The sequence below is a fragment of the Strigops habroptila genome, chromosome 1 (genome assembly GCF_004027225.2).
Source record: "Strigops habroptila isolate Jane chromosome 1, bStrHab1.2.pri, whole genome shotgun sequence".
Classification (NCBI taxonomy): domain Eukaryota; kingdom Metazoa; phylum Chordata; class Aves; order Psittaciformes; family Psittacidae; genus Strigops; species Strigops habroptila.
Window position 1 is genome coordinate 57,579,024 of NC_044277.2, and position 25,109 is coordinate 57,604,132.

At 38.7% G+C, this 25,109-nt stretch overlaps 1 protein-coding gene across 3 annotated transcripts in view; it reads left to right on the forward strand.

Moving 5' to 3' along the window:
* Positions 1-6,865: 6,865 nt before the first annotated feature.
* SOCS6 (suppressor of cytokine signaling 6) overlaps positions 6,866-25,109 on the forward strand; it is a 29,443-nt gene continuing 11,199 nt past the window's right edge. Inside the window, exon 1 of one of the 3 annotated variants that reach the window (XM_030494040.1) lies at positions 6,866-7,188. The gene's annotated coding sequence lies outside the window, so the exon portion shown is untranslated. Of the gene's footprint in view, positions 7,189-7,706; positions 7,748-25,109 lie in introns of those variants that run through there. The other 2 variants (XM_030494049.1, XM_030494055.1) reach the window with 2 other exon arrangements.

The following is a 25,109-nucleotide window of genomic DNA, read 5'->3' on the forward strand; positions in this document are numbered from 1 at the left end:
ACAAACTGTTCAATTAAAACTAGCAGCAGCACGTATACCCTCTAACGATAAGCTCTTCAGAAACAAGAGTATTGGGGCAACTCTTGATCTAGCTAAAAGTACATTGCGTAATGATAAGCCCCTGAGATATGAGAATACTGGAGCAGCCCTGGATCTAGCTGAAGTCTGTGGGAGTTCAGAAATCAGGAGAAATTGCCCATGGCATTACAAGCATTGCCTTACAGTGCTGAAGCAAATGTGGATCTTTTCTGTGAACTGGAAGGAAAGGACGATCAGGACTGCTCAGCTGGCATTGTGAAATCTGCTGGCTTTCCACAGCCATACACCCATTTTAGGCGTCAGGATTTTTGGGTTTGTTAGTTTTTAATATGCTTCTGCCTTTGAATTGAGCATTTTTTATGCTTTTACGCATGTTTTTAGAAGCGTATTCTTAAAAACAAGACTGAAAAGAACCCATTTGACCTTCTTTTTCGTAACTAAGGAAATGGCTGCAACACTTAAAGCCAAGAGGAACAGTTAGTCATTACACAGAAAGTAGAACAACATTGATTTCTAGGCACACCTGCCACTACTGGGTTTAGACATTTTAAAATTTAATATAATCCTCTGTAGCAGACATTCTGACCTGCTATCTGCACTTTACTTTGCTCTCTTTTATGTGGTCTAATGAACTAGGGATGATTCTTGATGTCAAACCAAGTTTTAATTTTAGTTTTTTTAATAAAATTCTAGCTACAGCTGTGTGCTTAGTCATCATGTAACTCTAACAGAAGCTGGCTGGAGAAAAAGTACAAAAATAATATTACCTCCTGACTTTTCAAAAGTATTTTTCCCTATGAAAAAGTAAAAAGAAAGTCATCTTCTAACTCCTTTTCAATTTTTTTATTCCATCCTCTATTCCCCCTGAAAGATGAGAAAAAAAAACGCTACTTCTTTAAACAGTCCTGTTTAAGAACAATAAACTTCTGATGAATATAATTGATTATTTCTAAATGACCAGGTTTATATTTGAAAAGTTTAGGGCACACTTTTATCATGAGCTCTGCCCTGACAAAAACGTTCTAATGCAATATATTCTAGATCAGTTTCACCTACCAGACAGGGAAACCAGGAAACAGAGGTGCTGAGCAATACATGCCCTTGCCACAATCTCGCTCAAATCATACAAATCTCCTTTGATCCTCCAGATCTATGGCAAACCCATAACCAAAAGTTCCAGATGTTTGGGCATTGTAAAGTGACATCTGGAGTTGTTTTGGTTTGTCTTCAGCACTTCATCGCCAAAATGATTGCTCTTGGTGAGCTCTATACTCCTTGGGCCAGTTGTGAATACTGAAGTAAGGGCTACAAATCCAAGCCCAAGAGCTGCATTGTAAAGAACAATTAAGATTTTAAATAGAATTAATTTGGCTACAGGGAAGAATATAATATTCCAAATTAAAATATTTGTTGTTGGGTTTTTCTTAAGGGTCTGACACTAGTACCCATAAAGATTCTTACTTTTACCTTTTAATGGAAGAAACTTTACAAGTTGAAGAAGGAGGTCTCTGTGAAGTTTCTGCTCTTTTGTTGCAGAAAAAAAAATATGACCTTCTATATGCATTATTTTGATGAACTAGTATGAGGAAACAGATGAAATTGAGCCTATATGTATTCCAAAGCATTGGCTTTGAGAGTACTTTGCATTGAGAGTACAATGCATTGGCTACGTTGTCTTTGTTAGCTATGTCCATGGGCACAGATATCTTCCACTAGACCAGGTTGCTCAAAAACCTTGCCTATCTTTCTGCATCTCCAAATTTACGTGACTCACTGCACACCTGAGCTAGTTTACAAGCAAATGTACAGGCAATATGGACACTCAATGAGTAAGGTGCATAGGCTAACTTAACCGTATAGAGCTGCTCACAGCAACTACTGTCATGATTTATTGTGTCTTCAATGACAAGAAAAGTGATATATTATTCCTCTGACTTTAATAGAAATCCATTTGTGAGGCCCCATTTACCCTGAATTTATTCAGCTTTTGGTCCATAAACAATTAAAATTACTCCTCTCTTCCCCCATTATTCAGAAGATTAGAAGGTAGTCTTCTTGTGCTGTTCATTATTAGAAATGTCATTTAGCTATACTCTGTTGTTTTCTACCACAATATAATTGATAAAGAACTTTGATCTAAGAAAATATTGAACTATGCTCTTGATAAAAAATTAACACTCCTATCATCAACAGAAACTTTGTAATGGATTTAAAATTCTTAATTTCAGAAGTCAGTCATTTTTAAGTATGTTTTCTCTGGAATTGAAGTGAAACAGGTGAAAGTGGCACTCAAAAATAGGTGTAAATTAGAAAAATGTTAAGTAATTAAGCACTGGGTTATTTAGGTATAAGCATAACAGATAAAGATACAGAGTATCACAAGATAACCACAGTATGAAGTAGAAGCAATAGCACTACTCTCATTAAAATGTGACACATGATCTATATGTATGTGATATGGATAGTTTATTTTTAGTAGCTATAATGAGGTCTTAACGCCATTTATACCTTAAACTGATTTCAGCAGTGCTGGTAAACAATGCAAATTTAACTCCAACCTGAGACAAAGCGGGGGGTGAAAGAACTTCCTGCATACTTGGCCTTTTTTTTGGTGCTGGTTTCTAGCACTGTTATTAAACTCGGTGGAGGGAATTTGCTCAAAATTAAAAACAACCCAAAACCAAACCCCAATGTTGAAAATATCTACATAAACTAACAGCTATAATGGAAATGGAATTTACTAACAGAAAATGTGCAAGAATCTGAGAAAATGAAGTGGAACAATCAACACAGAGTATCCAAAAATTATATGTGATGATATGATACATAAAGATTTCTAATACATAGTGTAATATAGGACTAGAAATATACAATATTATCTAAAATAAAAATACAGGAATAAATAAAATACATATAATAAAAAAGGACTACAGAAATTAAAAACCTCAGAAAATTAGGTCACATTTACAAAAATGACCAGTAATCTACAGTGATTTTGTGTATAGTGCTTTCCTTAAAAGTCTATGATTTTCAAGACCATTTGAATATTTACCATCTAAAAGATCCAGTTCCTGTAAAGTGTTACAATAATTTGAAAATTCTAATAAAATTGCAAATGCCCTTTCAGAATTGTACTTAACAGAAGCAGAAAAGAAGGTATTTGTGTTCTTAAAATACAATCACATACAGTTACACGACTTCAAGTAGCAATAAGAAGACAAAGGCGTTAACCTCCCACTGCAATTCAGGCCAAAGAGCAAGGAGGAGAGTAGTTGTTATGAGATGATGGCAACCTATGCCAGGCACGTAGGCAGCAATAAGGTAAAAAGTGGATATGGTGGATATAACATCAGCTTTGTTGTCAATGAACACTCATAATTTAGGTTTCTGATCTGTCTCTCTGAACTACAGATTTGTATATACACATATTTGACTCAAAAGTTATGAAATAATTTGTAATCACAATTTTGAGTATAAAAAAGGAAAAAAACCCCAACTCCATAAGCATATCAAAGCAGGGAACTCATCGACATGCAGACCTCAGTCAAAGTAATTAAAACTGGACCTGGAGCTCCTGTCTTTAGAAGCTTATGCATATAAGGACATTAGATATGAAAGATGTGAATTTTGTATTACTAAACCCCAACTTTTAGTCCTCATCATTTTGGACAAAGCTAGCAACTGCGAGGCAAGTCTAATAAGTGATATGTGCCTAGAGAGCATTAAAACAAGATGTCTGAATGTATGAACTGCCCAATTTAGACCAACACGTTTTTAAGCCAAGAACAAATTCATCTGAGCAACCCTGCTAACATCGTCCTCGTATGCCATCCAAGTTGCAATGCGAGTAGCACACTTAGGTCACCTGAGTTCACCCTTGCTGATAAACTGTTGCTCTTACTGGGATACAGCAGTTTGCTGATGGGAAAAAGTCTATCCTGAACATAAAACTATATTCTGCAGCTAAGACAAGCTAACAGCACAGTGGTAGCCTATAGAGAAGATTGCAACCCCCAATCCTCCTCCCCCTTTCTCTCCACCACCACTCCAAATGCACAAAGTACTTTGTGTAGGCTGCGATACTCACCTGATAACAGGTTGAACTACATCAGCAACTAATCCATCTGGAAAGTATTGTTTGGTTTTGCTTACTCAGTTTGTGTGTCTTCCTTTAAAGTCCCTGACTTCTCATGAACTGCTAAGTGCTAACAATCTGAAAATGTTGTTCTTGTGAACTCTTACAGTAAGAGGTGACAATTTCTAAATGATGTGAGTGAAAAATAAGGCACCCAGTCTACTTTATGTTATTATTTATTCTTAAGTAAATGAACCTCAAGGGATTTAGCTACCTGAGCTGGCTAAAAGAGGTCCAACGAGGACTGTAGCCACTATGAAAAAAGGGAAAGGTGTGTATGAGCAGAAGGAGGGAAGGAGACAGAGAGAGAGAATGAGGAATCATATCGAGTAATGACACCAATTTAAACTACATTTAGCTTCATCCCCAGTGAGAAGAAAGTTAAAGTATGGAAGACTGACTGGAGGAAAAAGCTACTAAGTTTTATGAATTACTTTCCTTCAACTCTTTAAGGTTGTCTGTCAGTGCCATTTCTGCAAAAAGCTAAACCTTCTGATTCATAAAAGTAACGAGGCAGTTTCAGACACATTAAAACGTTTGTTTAACACATGGGCTGGAAAACACCATCCAGAACCAACTCTTTAATAGTGGGTGGCTGTCGAAAAAGACTCCTAAGATCTTTATCTTTTTTAAAAGATTTTGTCTCATGTGCAATACTACAAGAATTGTCTATGGTAAAAACCGGCTGAAGGTAAAAAAACATTTTTAGTCTTTTGACTTCTTCATATATACAGTTGCTATTGTCCTACAGCTGCTGCTGAAGACACTGCTTAAGTTAATACTATGTGCATGCATCCAGCAACAATACCAGCTAGATCCTGAAAATAATTACTTGTTTAATGCTTTTATCCAAAGGAAAAGGAGGCCTGAGAAGAAGGTAAGAACACACACACAAACGCTTCCCCCCAATTTGTTTGAGGAACTGACAGAACTGCACAATAATTAAACCGAAACTTTCCCAGTCAGGACCTTCCTTGCTTATGTGTCTCTCTCTTATTCCCCTTTTGGATTAGGTTGCTAAACTGACGACAGTTTATCTAGGAAAGGAGGAACCTACTATGTTGAAAACCAAAGTCGTTTGTTATTTATTTCATTTTCTTTCTTTCCTTGAGCACCACTGCCAATATAGAAAGTCACTCATATTTTTCATACCAACAGTATGGGTTTTACAAACAAGTTACAAAATCCATAAGGTTTCAGAAATTATCCACTTGGAGCTATTCTTAGCTTTGTTTGTTACAACACTGATAACATGTAATCATAATTTATATTAAAACTGTTTGTTTTTCAAACACTTAAAAACGTATATCATTCTAGAGATATCAGAAAAAGCCAAACTTTTTATATGAAAAAAAATAATTTCTTTTTGCAATTCTATTAATCTCCCGAAATGGGCCTGGCCTGCCAGCAACTGAGGTCAATCAGACACATAAAGAAGCATATGACCCTTGGATGAGACTCAGGAAAAGCCTTTTAACTCTCAATAAGCGCCTGAGATAAAAAAACGTAAATGAAATCAGGACATGTTCTGATCTCAAATAATTTCAGCAATTAAAGAAGTCTCTGACCTCAACCCACAAATATCTTTGATCTCAGTAGAAGAATCCAGGCAGAATGTGCATTAACATTCTCACTATCTTGTGAGTTTGAGCCATCTCTTACAGACCTTGAATCAGTGAAGTAGCTGCATAACGAGTCATACAAATCATCTGTGTCTCATGCAATTACATAGGTACGCAAATTACGCATATCTTTACAAATCAAGTTCTTGATTTACATCAGTTATATACCACAAGCAGGAATTAAAAGGTAGTATTTTACTAACTCCACATCAGTCAACAACTATGACTTGCAACAACTTTTAAGACCCATATTGTCCACACATTTTAATTCTTCCCTCCCTGCGAGTCGTTTCCGTCAGTCTCGCACATCCTATATTAAGAATTGTTTTGTTGCTCTTGATTTAGCATTTTATTTTTAAAAAAAGGGCCGGCAAACAAGCCAGCAGGCAGCCTGCTTGGCTGGAGTCGCAATAGCACAGCTCATGGGGCTGAAGTTTAGCAGCGATCTGTGAAGCGAAGTTAAACACTGAAATAATGCCTATTCTCGCGCGTCGGCCTCACGGCATGGGAGGTGTGAGGCAAGATGAAGCGGAGGAGAGTGGAGGGGAGACCACCTCCCTCCCCAGCACGGCACGGGCCTGCACCGAGCGCCCATCGCCGTTGCCTCCCGGCGGGGCTGCAGCGGCTCTGGCCCACCACCCGTGCTCGGGAACCCCCCTAGCAGCGAGGCGATGCCCCTCGCCAGACAAGTAGGGGGGGAGTAGCTCCTTGTGAACTTCTTATGAGCTTCTACAAGCGAGGGGGGCAGCCAGGTACCGGAGCGCGGTGGGAGGGAGGAAAGGGAGGGGGGCTAACAAAGCCTGACCGCCCCCTCCCAGCGCGGCTCCCGGCCGCCCCCCGCGGGTCTCCGGCGGCCGCCGAGCGGGGACGAGCCCGGAGGAAGGCGCCCAGAACCGGGAAGGGAAGGGGCCCGGTCACGCAGTCGGGCGCTGCGGGGCAGGCGGGCCGCGGAGGGTTGTTGCCGGCCCCCAGGGCAGCAAGGAAGGCGGAGGCACGGAGCAGGGCGTCCCGGGGCCCCCTGCCCCCGCCGGACTGTACGTGGCCGCCGCCTGCCGCAGGCACGGCGCCCGCTGCAGCAGCCATCGCGGGCTCCCCGCCCCCGTGCGCCCCTCCGAGGACGGAGGGGTGGGGGCAGAAGAGGCGGAGGAAGCGGCGGCGGCGCCAGGAACAGGGAGGCGGCGGCACGGCGAAGGAGGGAGGGAGCCGGAGCCGGGCCCCGCAAAAGCAACAGCAGCGCCAGCTCCTCCTTCTCCTCCTCCTCGGTGAGTCCCGCGCCGCCGCCCCGGGAGGCTGCTCGCCGCCGAGCCCGGATGCCGGCGCAGGCCGGGCCGCGCCGCCGAGGTGTCTGGGGAGAGGCCCGCGCCGGGAGCGGGACACTGCGGCCTCCGCTGGGTGAGCGTCCCCGCGGCAACTGGCGCGCCATGGCGGGTCTTCCACCCCCCTTCCCCCGGTGGCAGTGGAGGGCGGAGGGAGGGCCAGGGGCTGGGGACAGCGCGGTTCGCGCCTTGCTCGCCGCCCTTCTCCCGAGCGGCGGCCCCGGCCTCCTCTCCCTTTGTTCGCTCAGCTCCCCGAGCCTGCGGCGGTGCCAGGCCCTGCGGAGGCACCGGGACCGCGGTGCGGCCTGCAAGGCGGGCAGGCGGGGAGCCGCGCCGGGCCCGGGCCGCTGAGGCGTTGCCCAGCCCCCTGCCGTGACAGGAGCGGGCCGGGGCGGGCCTCTGGCCCCCACCAGCCGCCGGCCTGCCCCGGGCCGCTGCCTAAATGCACCCCGCTTGTACGGATTCCATTATCGGGGCGGCTGAACTAGGCTGATTCGCCGCCACCCGCCCTGTAACCCGTCTGCGGTTATGGGCCTGGGGGGTCTCCGTCTGCAGCCGGGCGGCGGCCCGGAGGTGGCGGTGCGGGCGGGGGGGGCGGCGGAGGAGCCCGGGGGCGCCGGTGTCGCGCTGTTGAGGTGAGGGTGCGCCGCGGGCCCCCGGAGGGGCGAGCGAAGGAAAGGCTTGTTTCTATGACAGGCAGCACTTGAAAACTTGACTTTAAAACCCAGTACCAAACCCCCAAACTTTACTGGCTTATTGTTCCTCAAGCTGCTTCTTATATTCTTTTTCCCTTAATGGTGCTGCTTCTCTCAGAAAAGAGTTCTTGGTCCATGCCTCCCCGCTTGCTGAAGAAAAAAGCCTTTTCAAAGCATTGAGGTTCTAAGAGGTGTAGAGGATGATGCTTCTGTGGTGTGAGGTGCTTCGACTGTGTCTTACTGTCTCCTTTACTTGTTCGTCTTCCTATGTTTTCAGAATCATCTTAGTTTGGAACAGTTTTGTGGAGTACATTACTTTCTGTTAAAGTGTTGGTTGCAGAATAATACACTTCAGTCAGGGAAAGGTGCTCTTCCGCTTAGTAAATTCTAATGTCCTTTTACTATTAGGTGTCATCCCCTCTTTCCTACCTGCCAGGAATGTTTATACCATGTCCATGGGCGCCTTAATACACCTGTGGTTTAAAAATGCCAGCTGCAGGCCTTCTGTCTTAGAGAACTGCTCTCTGCACAAGTGCTTGAGGAGTACTACAGCTGCATTTCTGTTCTAGGTGGAAAAAATAGCATTATTTTTGCTTCATGTTAATAAACGCATCTTTGGATTGTAAAAAATACGGAAGCGTCAGTATAGTTACAAAATAAATTGCTTAGCTTGTCTGGGAAACTAAGTTGCTAGAGAATGTGTAGATATTTTTGGAGTCTTCTGCAGTAAGGTGGTAATTGTAGCACACAGTTTTATGTGTAACTTATGAAAGGCAAATTTCAGCTTTTTCAAAATTCTTATTTTCATGAAGCATTAAGCAGTACTTGAATGGAGTCTTCACTTCCTATTACGTATTTCTTGGGTTTGTGGCCTTGCACTGTGTTTGGAACTGAGCTTTTACTTAAAGCAGGTTCACCTATTGTATGCTTAATGAAGTGTGTATTCCCTATATCCTGAGGTTTGAGATATAAATAGATTTTTAGATTAAAATTCAATGAGATTAAGCTTTAATTAAAAGTATGAGTGGTCACAGTGTAGTGTTATAGACATACCTGCATTTGCTAACTTCCTGGGAAGTAGTAAGGAAGGAGCACCATATTGTTTCCAAAGCTTTTGTGTCACTTCATATGTGCAGCATCAGAGTATTCATGTGGATTCAGGAGACATGATAGATAATCCTTAAACTTCCTGAGAACTTGACATACTGAAATCTAAAAAGATGTATATTTATTTAGATTATGCTGTTAACTTCTTTGGTCCTAGATTATAAAGTTGGTCAGCCAGACACCTTGGAGTACTCTTGGAGAGGGGCGTTTTGAAGAAATAACTGCTCTACGTTATGCTTCAAGTAGACTGATTACACCTCCAAACTCTCCGTAGCGCAGTGAAGTGGTGGAGTGAGAGAGTAAGCTCTTAATAAAGAGGTCATCTTAGGAATCAAGTTACTTCTTTCTGTTCTTTCTTATGAAGTCATCTATAGTCATACAGTAACTCAAACATAAACATTAGAAAGACTTTATCTTGTAGCGTTGCCTTGAGTTCATTACATACTTGCTGCACTATTGCTGGCAAAACTGAGGCCACAGTCCAGGGTAATCCCTTAGTCAAATACCTTATTTGCTATTGCTTTACTGCCCTTCTGGGCCTACACAACACTGTTTTGGTAGTGTTTGGGTAGTAAAACGTATAGGGAGTTGTAGGGAGGTGAGTGATCACTTAAAGTAAGTAGAAAGGAGACTCTGCTGGTATGTGTCTTAGCTTTTTGTTGATAGTGCTTTAATGTGTGTTACCAACAAATTAGAGGGGGTAGCTCAAGCAGTTGTGATGCTCCATGGAGGAAAATAAGATACAAATAGTATAAAAGTAAATGTAATGTAATTAAGGATGCAAATGCTAAAATGTAGTGAGCACAAATTGGCTAGGATTGGGATTGAAATGTAGAATAGAGTTTTCTTATATAACTTAACTGTATATTTTGTAATGAAGTATTAAACTGAAAAGAAATAGAACTTTGAGTTTCCTCATTTATTTATTTATTTACTTTTAAAGAGAAATAACAGTATCTGGAAATGTCCCTTATGTTTGTGCCAAAATCTAATTTCATTCCATTTTAACATACACTTATTTTTCAGTAAATTCTTATCAGTTTTCAGAAGACAATAGGTATACTTGATGCAAAGCTCCCAAGTTCTTACAGCCTCTTTCCCAGTGCCTCCCAATAAATTTTTAATAGAAGCAGACAAGGAAGTATCCTTTAAAAAAAAACTGTCACAAATATTTTCCTTGACAGTTTCGGATGGCAAATTACATACAGCAGTATGTTACTTTAGAAAACATGAAGATTGTGCTTATAATGGAATATTTATTGTCCATGTTTAAAAAGCAGCTTCATACCAATAAAATATGCTTCTGATACAGCAGAGGTTAAAGATTAGTGGCACACTGTAGGTTCTTTCTTTTATTGTTATTTTTGCTTTTTCCTCTGTAAAGAATTGATTTCTGAATTTAAACTCTGTGTTACGTAAGTTGGATAAATTTCTGCATTAAAAATAGTTACACTAGTTTTGAAACATACAAAAACTTGTACCTTTGGGGTGTTTGTGGTTTTTTTTGGGGGTTTTTTTTGGTTTTTTTTTGGTTTTTTTGTTACAGTAGATTTTTTCCCCACTGTAGCTGAATGATCTTATTGAAACAAAAACCTGTCACCTACTTCAGCCTCTTCTGGTGGTTAAAACCAAAACAAGCTGGCCTTGAATTATTGCCCTGGATGAAAATGGAAAGCTGTCTGCACATGAAGTGTTGTCTAATACGTCAAATATATAAAGAAGGTTGCACAAACTTTGCCGGACTCTATACAGACTGAATTTGAAAAGGCAACATGATGCAGAATCTGACTTAGTCTACTTTTTGTAAGAATTAAAACTTTCAGATCCAAGTGTTAGTAATTTCTTAAGCTCACTTAAATAAAAGTTGTACCTGTTTTTTTCTTCTACCACTTTTCATGGTCTTCTGACTCCTGCTTTTGTCATGTACAGACATGCAAACAATAAGCATCTGCAACTCCAGATAATTTCAAAAAGTTTTGAGGTATATGGCTTTGCAAATCTGACTATTCGTTAGTCTGTAATGTGGATTTAACGACCCGTCTTTAGGTATTTTTATTTTAAAAAACCCCAGCTATTACATATCAGGAAATTTTCCCCTGGAAAATATTAAGATAAAATACTCTGAAAATTATTGGTCCTTTTCTATGTCCTTAACCATTCACATAACACTTTGGACTCTGAGGAACTCAGTTGGCTTCATTTATGACAAGGATGTAAGCCACGTTACCAAAAAAAAAAAAAATTGTTCCTTGATTGCTACATCACCAATAAAACTATGCAAGTTAAATATAAGTCTTTATTTGTTTAGCACAGATGCCGATACATTGGCTAACTTGTTCTGCCTCTGACTTTAAAACTCTAAGGAAAATGAAGAAAGTCTCCTTGCTTGCAGGTAATCCCAATCTAGGCATGCTGTATATAGGCATTTCTGTCCAGGTGCTGCTCTCCAAATACTGTTTCCTATTGTATATTTAAGGGACACATAGATCATGAGATGGTTCTTATCTTCTGTGAAACAGTCTTTACTTTTGTAATCGGCCAAGTGGCAGTTTTAAAAAAAACTCAGGTTTGTAAAATATGTGGGTTTTTTGTTACAAACACCAAACAATTTTACTGTAAACTGCTGTAAAAACAGTTTTGGATGGGAGCCATTTTCTCTGGCAGGGAAGGTATAAATAGTAGATGTTAGTGTTTTTTTCAGCGTTTGTGAGGTGATCTGTAGTAAAAAAAAAAAAAAAAAAGAACAATGAAAATGGACTTGTGTGTTGTTAAGTAAATCATAGGGATATGTGGTATTTTTCTGTGCTTCCCAGAGCAGTATATAATCAACAACTGTAGTTCTATTATTTAACTTGAATGGTATATGGTAATCATCTGTAAGAGGACTTGTATAAGGTTTTGGTGCTCTCTAGTTATTATGGTGAATGCAGCTAGCAGATAAATTGATTAATTTTAGGATTTGAGATTGCAGACTTAATACCTTTGGTATTGTTTCTCAAGGATATTACATATTCCTTAATACATAGAGTGCTACTCTTGATGACAGAATTGCTGGAAATGAGGTTCCAGTCAGGCTTGGTTTTACAGTGTATGATCTCTGTTTTTCTTGAGAATTTTTATTCTTAATTAATCTTGACATTCTCTGGTAAATGTGCTAAAACAGCAGTTTGTAGGAGTCTTGAGTAGGTGATTGTTTTTCCTTCTATAAGGCAGTCTGTATTCCTCAAATAGGTTGAGAACAAATTAGTAGGCTACTCCAAACGTTTCCGAAGCATGTTTGTTTGATCCCAAGATGTCTTCAATACAGTGGTCGAGTTTGCTTTCCTTTTTGTTCCTTCACATTTAGGGAATTCTATCTCCTCTGACTTTGCCTCAGTAAGTGCTACAAGACTGGGCAGTTACAAGCTGTAATTCTGACTGTGGTTTTGGCATCAGAAATGGGTTTTAGTACCCTCGGAATCCTTTCCAGTTGGTAATCGGGTATCAGATTAAGAAGGTTTATTAAAACAGAGAAATAGAGACGAGTGGCATCAAGGCAAAGGTTTTTGATTACAGAAGGTGTGCCTTTTAGGATGAGATTTGTGGAAGCTATACTCCAAAAACAGGGTAGACAGCTTTTCTGGTCGACTCTCTTCATTCAGGAGCTGATGGGAACTAGGTGAGTGAGGAATTCTTGCTGGATTCACTGAACAGAAGCTGTTTGTGCAGGCATACTGGTTTGGGTGAAACCTGTGCTGGGGAAGTTTTCCAGGCTGGAATTTTGGTCAGCCCAATGAGAATACTCCAGAATAGTTGGTTTGTGCATTCAGAGGTACGAGTTGCTAGATTATGTGTAAGATCTGAAGTCTGGGTCTGCGTAAGGTAGGTGCCTGGTGGCTTTCTTTTTTTCCTTTCTCTCCCAATTCTCTCTTTAGTGGAAAGCAGGCAAAACCAATGCTGATGCAGTGCTCTCTGAAGCATTGATTTTTCTCCTCTTCTTAGCTTTTGAAAGGAAGAGAGCTGTTGGTTAGTAGTAAACAATGTTGGGAAATAATAAAGGATTAGCCACAGGCCTTTGGCATATTTTGTGCAAAAAAAAATCTAGTTACTTGTCAAAATACTTGTGTGTAAATATAAATATTCCACAGTCCCTTAATGAAGGGATAAAAACCAGCCTATACTGACCAATGCTCTAGTCTTATTTGCAATCTAATCCAGTGATGGTCAAAGACAGTGAAGGGAAGTTGTTACATCAGTTCTGACTCAGATGTCCTGTATATTACAAAAATAAGTGCTTTTTGGAAGCAGCAGTATTTAAAATGTTGTTTGACATGGAAAAAAGGAACAGAAATTCTATGTATCAGCATTGAAATGTATAATATTTTTTTTTAAATTGGGCTAATACGTTTTTTCGTTTTATTTATAGCATGTATAAGTTTAAATGTATGTCAGAGAGAACAGGAGAAAAAACAGTCTCTGTGCATGTGTGTTACTCTTATTTTTTCATGCTTGAAATTTCAAGCTTAGCTAGCTTTTGCAGCCGGGCTTCTATACTCCTGCCTCTGCAGAAATTTGACCCTGCTCTGGAGATAGCTATCTTAAGGGCTTTGAGTTTGTGTAAATCTCATAGAGCATATTACTTCATATAGGCAGTGAACATTTTATCTTTGATCCTCCATACGAGAATTTATACACCAACGTGAAGTTGCTCAGTGTAAGGCCACAATTCTTCATGTGCAAGCTAAACATAATGTACAATAAACAGTCCCATTGATTTAAATGTCTGCTCACAGTTAATTAATGTTTACTGGGTTGGGACTGAATATTAGCAAAATCAGATTGTTCAGGGCTGTGTGGAAGACTATTTTCTGCTTCTATGGAAAATTATTTAAGCCCCACCCCCACCACCAAAAAAACCCCAAAGCAACTCACTCGAACCCAAAGTCTTCCAGTGTCCATCAGGGCAAGACAGTGTCTGTCTAAAAACTTTTACTAAAATACTCTCCATCAGTTTCGTTGGTGGGGTAGTGAGATGTTTCTGTCTGCAGGTGGTTAGAGTGTAGGTGTAGGAGGAAAAAAAGAACTTCCTGATTTTAATCATGAATAATTAAGAGTATCTCTAGTTTTGACCCAAAATTAGAAAATTTGCAGGTAGAGTAAGCTTTTTCAGAACTGGTATATTCTTGTAGATCTGACAAATTAGGACTTCATGAAAAAGATGGCTAAGCAGCTTCGCCTCTGCAGTAAAAATTCTGTTTTCCTTCTGGTCAGTGTGCTAGTTGCGTGGTGTTAATTTATGTGCCTTCTTAAAAGCACCCCTTTTAAGGGTCTGTCAATTTAGAAAACCTATTTAATGTTTCACCTTCTGTTTTAAGGGAAACAAAATATTAATTCTGTGAGATTAAATGGAGATAATACTCTCTGGACAGGTGTGTTTACCCTGTGTATTTGAGAGTTCTTCGAGCACAGCCATGTCTCCTGTTTCCCATATATGTTACATGTGGGCTCAAAACCATAAAGAAGATAATTAGTTTACCCTTTGTTCTTATTGGGCCTCCTGCCAGTGAAAATGGGAAGGGAAATATTTTAAGTAAGTAGTATTTTACATTCTCACTTTCCCAAATGCAGAGCTTGGGTTACTCTCTGCAGTGGGTCCTAAGACCTTGGAGGAACAGGCAGGATGAATGCACCAGGAGCCAGCGGGCACACGCTGGGTGCAACTTCTGTTCGACTGATCCAGGTTCTACTGCTGGAGCGCGTTCCAGCAGCATCTGCTTAATTACAAGAGGTACTCTGTGAGGAAGATTATTTCCCCTTAGGAAACCCACCTGACTGAAGATCCCCCAGTCTTTAAACAGAAAGAAGGAAGTTCTCTTTCTCTGCCCCTGTGCCCTGTTTTGTTTTGTTGTGCTGGCTTGCCTGTATAATAAACCCTGCTTTCTGTTTCACCAACTATGTAAGGTTGTTCTTCAGTAGCCAATACTGTTTGTCATTCCATGTATAAAATCAGTTAGATTTGAGGCTAACAATGATTCTAACCTATTCTTCCTGCATGTGGTTTGATACAGGTACCAACTTTCTTTAAGTAAAGAATATTCATTTAAAAGAATACAACAGTTTAGAAGGATTGTTTTCAAATGTCTCATTCTTAAAGATTAGAAAGCTTTAAAACTGTCTTAACTTTATTTAGCAATTGACAGGCTAGCTTATGAATCACATAAAGTCCAAAGGAGGAAATAAAATTCTAGAGGTACTGGAAATAGAATATATTGAAATAAGGATTGCAATAAAAATAATTTGGAGTTGTAATAGTGGAAAAGAGGACAGAATTATGAGCCTTATTCGGTCTTGTGTGCTGTGCTCCAAAGAAACCTGATGATATGTGACCCTTCTGTGGCAGTATTGTATGAAGCACATTTTCTGATTCTGAAGATTCTGAAATTGATTTCAGAATCAGTAGTGAAGCTTTAAATATTGTATTATTGTTTTACTTCAGTATTGGTTCATCAAGGTGAACATGTGAGTAGCTCTGTTAAAATCTCTCTGTCAATGCTTAATGTTGAAAAGTGAGTGAGTCTTCTGCCTCCCTGCTCCAGCCCCTCCAAATTTAGAGAAGCTTAAAATAGTAATTGTACTCAAAAATGAAGATGCAGGCAATAGGAAGCTTGTGTACTTATCAAGTATTATCAAAGCCGGTAGCTTTGATATGATGCTTTTATGATAAGCATTTATTTAAGTACAAATATTGAGGGAATAGACTTCTAAAACAAAACGAATGCTTGTATTTATTTTCAGGTTAATTGTTGAAAGGCAGTTTAAATTATGTCTTGGATCCGTCAGAAGTGATTTTTTTCTCACTTCAGAATATACCAAATAAATCCAGCCTACTAAATTTCCATGTACTATTAGTTTTTCAGAAAATTTGATTAAAATTATTTTTTTTAACTTTGCAGGTTAAGTTTTTTGTGTTGTACAAAGTTTTGACTGCAACTGTTTGAAAAACTCTTTCAGTATTTATTACTTTGTCTCTTAAAAAATGAAATGGTTTTACGTAGTAGTAATGGGAAATGGTATGCTTTCTTTATCAGTATGAAGTACTAAGTTACTTAAAGCTTTAATTTTTATTTCATGAAAAAGTAAAATCGGACTTTAGTTTAAAAACCCCACAAAAATGTTATTCAAACCTCTTTTTAGAATATTTACACTAATGTTAGGATTTGCATATATCCAACAAGATTATGTTAAGGTACTAGAGCAGTGTGAAACACTATTTTTCTGGATGAGGTGCTGCTTTGAAGCTTAAACTATAGCTGCTTGAAGGCGCGATGAAGTTACGGATCTACTTGGTGACTGTTACATATGGATAAAGCTTTTTTACTAACAGTGACAGAGAAGTATATTCAATTGGAAAAGAATTATTAATAGCATTTTTCTGATAACATTATTTATGCAAACTTTTTGCCTTAGATTAAATTTTCCCTTCTATTAAGTACTATCAGAGCCTAGATCAAACCAGTACTAATCTCAGTTGAAGTGCATCTTGTTAAATAGCATAGGTGTGCCAGAATAGAAATGAGATACGAATATAACTATGTAAGAGTGGTTTCCTTACACTTTAGCTATTAATGATCTTTTGCCTTTTAAGTGGATTCCCAAGAGCATGTGAGCGAAGTATATTGTTCTCACAGTTACTTACTAGGGACCAAGTAATAGGTGGACATTTGGCCTAGCATCCATGTGATGGACAAAATTTATCTGCAATGATATAAAATACAAAAGTATATAGCTAAAAAATTCCCTTGTCATTTACATGTGCAGGTTTCACAGACTGCAAGTAGTACAGGCTGCGTTTCCCAGTGATATAAAATAAAAGATGTAACAGCTTGGTAGCCAGAGCCCTCATTCAGAATGTAAGACAGCCAAGTTAATTCTCCACTTCTATCCTTTCTGTAGGTGAAGGGGAGAAGGGTTTTGATGAACAATATTTTAAGATTCTCATGTCTGTTGGGTCTTAAGGAGTGTGCCCTAAATGCTGTTGTTTTTTAGAGGAGTTGCGTGTTCTTAGGTAATGAACCCCCTGCCCAAATCTTAACTTGGACAAAAATCAGATGTTTTATCTCTATTTATGTAAGACTGGTTGTAGTCCTGACCTCTGCAGTTTGTCAAAATGTACTTTGCTTTCAATCATATTTTTGGAAAGCAGGCCATCAGCCTTAGATCTGTTTTGTCAAAAGCAGAATGTGGTACAGTTGTGAGAATACTCTGTGCCCCACTGGGGTCACCAGTTTAGCAGACTCAGTTTGTGTCAGGGTTTAAACTCTGGGCAGAAATATTGTTGGCCTAATTGTTAGTCTGAATTTACATTCTCTGCAGGTTGCACTTTCATCAACGGTTTGGAACTAGTCTTGAAGGGTGTTTTGGTTTTGGGGTTTTTACGGGTGTCTGTCTGGAATTTTTTTTAATTTTATATTTTTTTTTATTACCTTCCTCCGTAACCGGTATTTCCTCCCCCTCCCCCCGCATCTTTCTAACTGCTTGGGACGTATACCACTGATGGGTCTTCTGCTTGTTGTCTGACTACCTGATACACTTTTTTACTATAAAATGGGTGATTCATTCACTTACTGCTTTGATAAATGGAACAGTTGGGCTGAAAAGACTTTGTAAAATATCTGCCCAATTGTAACCTTTAAAGAAAGTCAGGAAGTTGAATCATGACTCAGTAGAGGACTGTGATAGAAGGTATCCTGAAAGGTTAGGTATGTGTTCACAAGATGATGAACCCCAAGGACTTGTGTTTAGCTTACTCCTCCATTGACAGCAAACCGCTGAAAGGGACCATAGGTTTTACTGATCTCCTTCAGTGGGTGACAGTTTACTGTTGCAGTCAGCTACTGGAGTCAAACTCATTTGGTTCTGTTGTCATCTTGTACTTTTACCTGGAGAGGTGGGCGAGATTTCAGATTTAAGTAGCCAGCTATTTACTTGAAACCCCAGCAGGTCACACCGTGCCCCCCTCCTGCCATCACTTCACGTTATGAAAAATCAGAATTCAGGCTTTGAAATAAGTGACCCTAATTTGGCCTGATGATGCATATTATTCAGCTTAGGAATCCATTTTAAAAAGTAGAAATTGGGCTCTCTGTTCTGGCTCATAAAGTGTTGAATAGAGCACTGAATGCCTGAGCATTAGCATTTAAGTGTCAGATGTAGAGACAGCAAAAATTTCCTTAATAAAGCCAATAATTATGTCTGTGAGCTCTGGAATTTGGAGATTAATTAGTATACTGTGATAGGACCATACCTTTTAAAGGGTGGTGAAGGGCAGAATTAATGTAAACATTTTAGTCCCATATGTGAGGCAGGAAGGAGAAGGGAATTGCTAAGGCAACCCTTCTGGCTTTTCTCAACTTTTGAGAGTCGTTGAGCTTTGAACCTTAATGAAATTGTTTAGTATGTTTCCTATATAAATAGTTCAATAAAGGATATAAAATGATTTTTTTTTCCTCAGTATGCTGTTATTCAAGAGCGAAAACACAAAGGATTTTACTCCTTTATGATAGAAGTTATCTATGATTGTTTTAGTGGTTATACTTTAAATTTTCAAGAAAAAAAAATTGATTCTGGAACTTACTGGTCACTTCAGGAATATTCTCAAATTTTGAATTGATATAATACATAGAAAATGGTTTTAATATTTTTTGCTAGTGATTTCTTATCTCAGTGATATAAAAAGTATCGTTTTTAACTGCTAATGGTAAATTAAAGCCAAATCATAGTAACAAACCACTTTTGCTTCTAAAGAACATAGGTGAGAGATTGGCAGTTGGAGGTAAACAGTTTTTCTGTTACAATGAAACAATTATGTGAAAGGTGTCTCTGAGGAATAAAATTGTTTCATGTCACTTTCCTCCTTGTTTTTAGAAATGTTTTGAGCTCCAGAGGAAGCTTTTCCTGTATTTAGAAATGTCCATGTGGATTTTTTATATACATATATATGTATGTATGAATATATGAATTTTTGCTATGAGTGCGCCTTCAGCTGAGGCACTACCTATCTGCTTATTTGATAAAACTTTGTTGGGCAGCTCTGAAGAGGCTGCAGGGCATACAGGCAGGAGGAGTCTTGCTTGGTTGAGTTTGTTTCTATAGGAGGTAATGCTAAAACAAACTATAGTCTTTGAATGTGCGTTTAACTTTTGAGAAGGGAACTCAGGTTCTCGAGTAGTAGCTTGTACTTTAGATGAGATACTATATTACAGTATTTTATCTAGTTGTTATTTTAAGGATTGGAACATCTTTGACTAAAAGTAATTATTACTTAAATGTAATCAATGCTTTTTCATCCCAGGTACTTCATGTTTCATGAACTTCTCTTTCTCTTTCAATATGTTATACTGAATGGGTGCATATACTTTCATATTATACGTAAGTTATGTTTGTATTAGTGGTGTGCGTCTGTAGTAAAACAATTGGTTATTTGGAAAAATGTCACTATCTTTAATAAAAAAGAATAAATGAAATTTATGTGAATTGCACAAAACCGAGATTTCTTTCACATTACATTCCTGGGAAATGAGGATAATACCAGGTGTTGGTTTTCTGTCAGAATTTTCCACTATTAGGAATTAAAGATACCAGCTGATTTAATGTGTATAAAAAAGCAAAGCAATGGAATAGGAGTCTCTGTGGGTTCGAAACTTATTAAACCTTTGAGTTGTATGGCAGCCAAATGCCTTGATATGAGGCAAGTATTATGCAGTATTGACATTAAACCTTTTTGTACGGTCTGGGGGAGAATGGTGGGATCTTTGTGGCATCCGTGTAGCAAATACATTGAATTTTTTTCTCTGATAATTCAGTGAAGAAAGTCCAAAACTAGAGGTCAATCTCTTCCTCTCTGTGATTCTGAGGAATGTCCTTATTAACTGCTTCTTACTCCTTGGCATGTATGTGCAAATGCTGTACAGATGCTGTGGGAAAGAGCTATTTTTCTGCTTTATTTCTATTTAATCAAGGTGCTGTGCTCTCTTTCCTCTCAGACCATAAATGGGTCTGCTTAATCCTTCCATTAATGTAAAGGGTTAACTGCGTTATAAAGGATTGCTGCATTTTAGCTTAAATTGAGAGGATAGAGTGTTATCTTCTAATGAAAGAAAGCTTTTATTGTTATTGAAAATAGCATGGTAGAAGTGGTGGGGTTATAGCTGTAAAGAACTCAGGTCCTACCTGGTCATACAAATTTGAAGGGTAATTCAGCCCTAGTCAGAAACTAATGCAGCTGAGGTTAACTTGAAGCCACACGTGCGGCCATCGTCAATCATGAGATCCAAGGCAGAATGGTAGGTACAAGAGCAGTGTAAGACTCTAGTGTATTGGAGTTTGTTCAGGCCTTCAGAGAAGCTGAGTAGGAAAATGACTTACTTCAAGCGCAGGTCCTCCAATTGTAGAACATGACTGTGCTTGATATGATGGAGAAGCGGAATCCTCTTTCTCTGTATAGTGAATTTGCAAACTAGTCTCTATTTTAAAAACTTGTTTTAGCTGCTTTTGTTTCATCTTGTGTATGTGTTAGACTGCTTTGTGTTAATAAACTTAGCTTTTACAGTTTAACAATACTTCTTAATAATGAAATAGATTAGATAACTAAATTTAGATTATTGCTTGAGGAAAAACATGTCTTAATAATTAAGTTTTGGGAGGTATTTTTACAAAAATGTTTTGGTCTTTTCCCTCTGGATATTTTGAAAATAATAATTTTAAATAATTTGTGCAGAATATATTTTCTGGTTTTGCATACCTTTGATGCCAGGTGAATGTTATTTGTAGAAACAAAGGTCGATTACGTGTTTCTGATTGTCTGTCAAATAAGCATAAATGGAAGAGGGAAGGTGAGCAGTTGCCTGCTGGTCAAGATACCAGTTTTACAAATATGTGCTGTGAAGCCACCTGTTGGCATGATGGTGTGGCTAGGGAGATGTTGAAAATAAAAGCTAGGATTTTTTTTTTTTTTTTTTCCTTCCTATGAATGTGACTATCACTCTCCTGATGTGTTGCTTAGGTTTTGATTTCTGCTCCTTGAAAAGAGAGTATCCGATGTTGCACCTTAAGGAATGCGTAATTGTTGGTCATACTTGCTTGGTGCTATAGTGTGTAAAAGCTACTTCCTCTTATTTTCATTTTCACATCAGATGAATTAGACAGGAGCAAACATGATGATTATAACAAATTAGCAGCTCATAATTCAGGGAGAATGGCAATATTGAAAAAAAAAAAAGTTCCATTTTTATTCCAAGTAGTATAGTGAAGTATGTGGTGATACTGTGTAAACCTTTATAGTTTTCAGCAGAAATATTGTACGAGGCTTTTCCTTCTGTTGCTTTTCCTGTATTTTCCTCCTTTCCCTCACAGTGTCTTCCTTTCTTTTCTAGCATTATTCTCCTGCATGCGAGCATGCATACACATGCATTAACTTGGAGGTGTATTTTTGTATTGCCCATTGGGTACATGCCCTATATACTGCAGGGTTATATCCATGGTAGAATATTGGCTTGAGAAGCTGAATGTTCTGACAGCACTGTTGGAAAGATAATTCATGGTACCTGTTTTATGTCTCCTCATCAAAATATCTGTCAGCAGCAGGCTCTTTTCAGCTGGCTTCATTGTGTTTTGGAAGTTGTCCACAGTGACAGTGTTTCTCTGCTTGCTGTAGAAATGCTAGCCTGAAGTAGCCCAACATAAACTTTGAAAGCAAAACTAACATCAGTACAAGTCAATATGAAGTGGTAATATTCAGTTGTTGCATGTCTGCTAAGTGTTTTCTTCCCTTTTTTGGGAAGGGCTGGAAAACTGTTTCTCACAATTATGTTATTTAGTCACTAATATTTAAAGAACACCAGATTATTGCTGGCCACAAAAATCACTTTGAGAGAATGATCTGGTTTATTATTTCTGCCTTTCTGGAGTATGCTGTAAATGGATGGACAGCATTTCTAAAACTACATTTTGAAATGCATCGGGATTCAGAAAACAAGCTGCGTTCAGAATTGGGGTTTAGTGTCTGCATCTGTACAGTTAGATAGGTAATGTTATTTTCAACACGTTCCAGGATTTAGGCGTTAGGCAGAAATGGAAATTTTTGTTCTTACTGAATGTCTTTCGCATTCTTCCTTTCATTTTCACTGTATTTAAAACTTCTGTTCTCAAATAAGTAGGCACAGAATCTATTCCTTGCTGAAGGCAGTTCGTTAGTGTAAATTGTATACTGGTTTCTACAGGTAAGTTTACAAAAATCTTAGAACAAAATTGTTTTAAAAATTATTCCTTTTTACAGAACATTGTGTTGGTCCTTCTTGCTAAATGAGAAGCTGCTTTGTAGAGCATTATAGTCTTAGAAGTTTTCAGACTCCTAACTGTATTAATAATTGATAACTGTATGAGGATTGCATAAACAGCTAAGAATGAAGTCCTCCTGGCTATCATGCTGAGGGTAATACTATGCCTTGCAACGAAGGAGAAACATTTTGGTGTATCCACCTTCTGTCAGGACGGAGAAGTAGGCTGGACCCTTACTCGGAAAGGAATTCTCATACATCATCTCCCAGGAAATCTAACCTTTGTTTATGAAGCTAAACTTAATTTTTGCTGACAGACAGCCTGCTGCAGTCTGGTAAAATAGCAAGAAATGAAAACTGAGTCTGACTGAGCATTATTCTCCTTCTTCATCTGCTTCTTCACAGCTGTGAAAAAGAAAAAACAAGGTTTATTTGCACTCAGTGGGTGCGCTTTCCTGCAGTGAAACACATGTATAGGGACTACACACAGCAGTTTTTTTAAGTGACTTCTCTCATTTGATTCAGCAAAAATATTCCACTTTTTTGTTTTTCAGTGGCTTGGCATACATAAATCTGCTGGGTTATTTTTGTTTACTTTTTCCTCTCACTGCTTGTTCACCAGGGTCTTTAGAGCCAAGTTGTGGCTTTCTTTTTCCTGTATTTTTTCAGCATGCTTGGAAAATTCGTTAGCAGTGTACTTTATTATCACATGTCTGCTCAAAAGAAAGTGATGAAAGGTGGTACTTGTGCCAGTCTTTTAGTAAATGTATGAAAAAGTACAGTCTGCTTTGTTCTCTGTTGATTCCCAGTTGTTGAGAGACGTAGTGGGAGTGGCTGAAGCGGTTACTGTTCTGGCTGTCATCCACCCAACTCCCCCAGAGTTTCCTACTCCAAAAGCAACACTGGTGGTGTGATGCTGTCTGTGTTCTTGAGCTGATACCAGCTGGTAGAAGCTGGTGCTGATTTCAGTTTAGTGTACCAAGTTAGGGTGCTTGTAGTAGCTGCGGAGCAGATGTGCACCCCAATCAGCCATCCTTGTGTAAGGGAGGTACAGCCTTGGGAGAGGACTGCTAGTGTTAGTAACTGCTGTTTGGCTATTGTAGTGGTGAGATTATTGTAGTTACGAGACTGTATATACACAGATGAACTGTAATACTGAGATGCCATTTAACACTCTTCACTTACTCCCCAGAGGAAAACTACCAATCAGATAGAAATATTCTGTCCTGCAACCAAATATGGGAAAGAAGAACAGGACTTACCGCAAGCAGCCATGGATTAAGTAGTGGTTTTTTTTTTTTTTTAAAAAAAAAAAAAAAAAAAAAAAAAAGGGAAATCCAGATGTTAAGGAGAATCCTTTTTCAACAGTGGGCCAGAGGCAAGTAGTCAAGGTGTTCAGACTTCTTTGATAGTTCTGGTCCTGGTTTTGCATAGAGTTAATTCCACTAATGGTGAAGAAAAATCCCTTTATTATTATTATTTTATCCTACTTTTCTACTTACTACCAAAGGCATACCTTCCTTATTCTCTGCTAAAGGTTGCCGATTGTGATTAGGGTTACTCTGTAGGTTGTTAGAACATTAATGCCCGTAGACCATTTTCCCTTTAAGCTTTGTAAAAGGAGAGAAAAGAAAAAAAAAAAAAAGGCAAGCAAAGACATGACTTACTGTTGTTGGTTTTGTTTGTTTGTTTGTTTTGAATTGTAATCTGTATAATACCTATTAAATTGTATTGGCCTCTAGAGAAGCTGACAATACTTTCCTCAGCTGTTCAAATCTTTGAGGGTGGAAGTTTAAATTTGTGGTGAATGACATCTACTCAGTGTTCAGGTCTTTGATTAGTTAGCTTAAAAATAGGAGTCTTTAAGTACTCTTGAATTGTTATGAGTATAAAGTACTGTCAGATGAGCTTTTCATGTCTTTTACCTTATTTCAATTTTATGTGAAGGTGTGCATCTGAGCTTCTCCACACTAGAAAAGCAGGTATGCAGGAGAGGATGAGTTTTTGTAAAATTTGCAATCTTATGTTAATGTTCATCCATTATCAAGCAAGCCACTACTAAACCATCCATCTTTTTTGTTGTTTTCAAGGTATAAGATTAAGCAATGGAATTCAGATTACTTCATTTAAAGACTCTTCATACTAAAGAGTAATACAATGAAGGAATTTACTTGAAGCTCCGGGAAAGGAAAAAAACCTCACTATCTTCAGTATGCTAATGGCATCTATAGAGAGAAAGCTGAATGTAGTGTATGTTCTATCAGAAGCTGATGGTATTTGAAGTAGGTATTTAATCTGTCTTAATGAGTATTTTATATGTAGTTTCTGTACTCATATAGGCTGAAACTACAAGTACATGGCAGGAAGTATCTTGGGTTAGTGTTTTCTGTTACTGATTTGAAGAAATAACTTCCAGTGATCCAGACTTGATTTTTTACTTATTGAAGTAAAATCAATGGGAACAGGTATGGAGAACAATTTCTTAGTAAATTTACATACATAGATTTAGGAATTCTGGAGTAAAATTAGGCACTTAGGAATTTCCGAAATGTAGGACTTGAAATCTGTGTTACCTTGTGTGCTGAACCCAGGGCACCTTGAGATGCTGTTTTTAAAACACCCTTCCAAGTAATGCATGAATATATTTCAGCAAGAATTTGGAGGCAGCAGGGGAACACCACCTCATACTTCAGCAGATAATTAGGCTAGGCTTCATTATCTGACTGTAATGAAAACCTGGTGCTTGTCATGCCCCAGGAATGCAGAAACTTTTTTATCTTTCGAGGTATCTATCTTTAGTTATTTTCTTTAATATAAATAATTATGTTAAAAATGCAGTAAGTTGAAGTTGTAAATTATGTAGGTCTTACTATGATTCAGTA